Source organism: Rhipicephalus microplus, chromosome 5 (genome assembly GCF_043290135.1).
Source record: "Rhipicephalus microplus isolate Deutch F79 chromosome 5, USDA_Rmic, whole genome shotgun sequence".
NCBI classification, from domain to species: Eukaryota; Metazoa; Arthropoda; class Arachnida; order Ixodida; family Ixodidae; genus Rhipicephalus; species Rhipicephalus microplus.
This window is the reverse complement of record NC_134704.1, coordinates 127061652-127064895: the sequence shown is the minus strand read 5'-3', so window position 1 is coordinate 127064895 and position 3244 is coordinate 127061652. Positions and strand designations below refer to the sequence as shown.

Here is a 3244-nt window from a genome sequence, read left to right as displayed (position 1 = left end):
TTTCGATCCACGGACCTCTGGGTGATGGGCCAAGCACGCTTACACTGCGCCCCTCTGCTGCACTCTAGTTACGTGAAAAAATGGGCAGTAAGAAAGTGCACACTATTGCAAAAGAAAATAAAATTAGCAGAGCGGTGTTTCGATCCTCGGACACATGGGTTATGGCCCCAGCACGCTTCCACTGCGCCACTCTGCTGCATTATAGTCAGGTGGGAAATTTTGCAGTAAGAAAGTGCCCACTAATTCAAAAAGAATATAAAATTAGCAGAGCATGGTTTCGATCCACGGACCTCTGGGTGATGGGCCAAGCACGCTTACACTGCGCCCCTCTGCAGCACTCTAGTTACGTGAAAAAATGGGCAGTAAGAAAGTGCACACTATTGCAAGTTAAAATAAAGTTAGCAGGGCGTGGTTTCGATCCACGAACTTCTTGGTTATGGGCCCAGCACGCTTCCACTGCGCCACTCTGCTGCACTCTAGTTACGTAATAAAATGTGCAGTAAGAAACTGCGCACTTATGCAACAGAAAATAAAATTAGCAGAGCGTAGTTTCAATCCACGGACAACTGGGTTATGGGACCAGCACGCTTCCACTGCGCCCTTCTGGTGTATTCTAGTTCGTTGAGAAAATGTGCAGTAAGAAACTGCGCGCTTATGCAAAAGAAAATAAAATTAGCAGAGCGTGGTTTCGATCCACGGACACCTGGGTTATGGCCGCAGCACGCTTCCACTGCGCCACTCTGCTGCATTCTAGTCATGTGGGAAATTTGCAGTAAGAAAGTGCGCACTAATGCAAAAAGAATGTAAAATTAGCAGAGCGTGGTTTCAATCCACGGACCTCGGGGTGATAGGCCAAGCACGCTTACACTGCGCCCCTCTGCTGCACTCTAGGTACATGAAAAAATGGGCAGTAAGAAAGTGCACACTATCGCAACTTAAAATAAAGTTAGCAGGGCGTGGTTTCGATCCACGAACTTCTTGGTTATGGGCCCAGCACGCTTCCACTGCGCCACTCTGCTGCACTCTAGTTACGTGATAAAATGTGCAGTAAGAAACTGCGCACTTATGCAAAAGAAAATAAATTAGCAGATCGTGGTTTCGATCCACGGACCTCTGGGTTTTGGGCCCAGCACGCTTCCACTGCGCCACTCTGCTGCACTCTAGTTACGTGATAAAATGTGCAGTAAGAAACTGCGCACTTATGCAAAAGAAAATAAAATTAGCAGAGCGTAGTTTCGATCGACGGACAACTGGGTTATGGGCCCAGCACGCTTCTACTGCGCCCCTCCGCTGCACTCTAGTTACGTGGGAAAATGTGCAGTAAGAAAGTATGCACTAATGCAAAAGAAAATAAAATTAGCAGAGCGTGGTTTCGATCCACGGACCTCTGGGTTATGGGCCCATCCCGCTTCCACTGCGCCACTCTAATGCACTCTAGTTACGTGAGAAAATGTGCAGTAAGAAACTGCACACAATGCAAAGAAAATGAAATTAGCAGAGCGTGGTTTCGATCCACGGAGACCAGGGTTATGGGCCCAGCACGCTTTCACTGCGCCCCTCCGCTGCACTCTAGTTACGTGGGAAAATGTGCAGTAAGAAAGTATGCACTAATGCAAAAGAAAATAAAATGAGCAGAGCGTGGTTTCGATCCACGGACCTCTGGGTTATGGGCCCAGCCCGCTTCCACTGCGCCACTCTGCTGCACTCTTGTTACGTGAGAAAATGTGCAGTAAGAAACTGCACACAATGCAAAGATTATAAAATTAGCAGAGCGTGGTTTCCATCCAAGAACCTCTGGGTTACGGGTTCAGCACGCTTTCACTGCGCCACTCTCCTGCAGTACAGTTATGTGGGAAAAGGTGCAGTAAGAAAGTGGGCACTAATGCAAAAGAATATGTAATTAGCAGAGCGTGGTTTTGACCTATGGACCGCTGGGATATGGCCTCAGCAAACTCCAACTGCGCCACTCTACTGCACTGTAGTTACGTAGGAAAATAGGCAGTAGGAATGTGCGCACTAATGCAAAAGAAAATGGAATTAGCAGAGCGTGGTTTTGATCCAGGACCTCTGGGTAATGGGCCCAGCACGCTTCCACTGCACCACTCTGCTGCATTCTACTTACGTGGCAAAATGTGCAGTAAGAAAGTGCGCAGTAATGCAAAAAGAATATCAAATTAGCAGAGCGTGCTTTCGATCCACGGACTTCTGGGTTATGGGCCCAGCACGCTTTCACTGCGCCACTCTGCTGCAATTTAGTTACGTGGGAAAATGTGCAGTCAGAAAGTGCGCACCGATGCAAAAAACTTATAAAATTAGCAGAGCGTGCTTTCGATCCACGGACCTCTGGGTTATGGGCCCAGCACGCTTCCACTGCGCCACTCTGCTGCACTCTAGTTACGTGAGAAAATGGGAAGTAAGAAAGTGCACACTATTGCAAATGAAAATAAAGTTAGCAGGGCGTGGTTTCAATCCACGAACCTCTGGGTTATGACCCAGCACGCTTCTACTGCGCCACTCTGCTGCACTCTAATTCCGTGGAAAAATGTGCAGTAAGAAAGTACGCACTGTGCGAAAGAATAATAAATTAGCAGAGCGTGGTTTCGATCCACGGACCTCTGGGTTATGGGCCCAGCACGCTTCCACTGCGCCACTCTGCTGCACTCTAGTTACGTGAAAAAATGCGCAGTAAGAAACTGCGCACTTATGCAACAGAAAATAAAATTAGCAGAGCGTAGTTTCAATCCACGGACAACTGGGTTATGGCCGCAGCACGCTTCCACTGCGCCACTCTGCTGCATTCTAGTCATGTGGGAAATTTGCAGTAAGAAAGTGCGCACTAATGCAAAAAGAATATAAAATTAGCAGAGCGTGGTTTCGATCCACGGACCTTGGGGTGATGGGCCAAGCACGCTTACACTGCGCCCCTCTGCTGCACTCTAGGTACATGAAAAAATGGGCAGTAAGAAAGTGCACACTATCGCAAGTTAAAATAAAGTTAGCAGGGCGTGGTTTCGATCCACGAACTTCTTGGTTATGGGCCCAGCACGCTTCCACTGCGCCACTCTGCTGCACTCTAGTTACGTGATAAATTGTGCAGTAAGAAACTGCGCACTTATGCAATAGAAAATAAAATTAGCAGAGCATAGTTTCGATCGACTGACAACTGGGTTATGGGCCCAGCACGCTTCCACTGCGCCCTTCTGCTGTATTATAGTTCGGTGAAAAAATGTGCAGTAAGAAACTG

The 3244-nt window shown here is 47.8% G+C and overlaps 1 non-coding gene across 1 annotated transcript; it reads right to left on the bottom strand.

The window, feature by feature from the left end:
- Window positions 1-1083: 1083 nt before the first annotated feature.
- Window positions 1084-1155, bottom strand: TRNAL-CAA (transfer RNA leucine (anticodon CAA)). The gene has a single exon. It is a non-coding gene; the product is annotated as a tRNA-Leu (tRNA).
- Between the last annotated feature and the right edge of the window lie 2089 nt (window positions 1156-3244).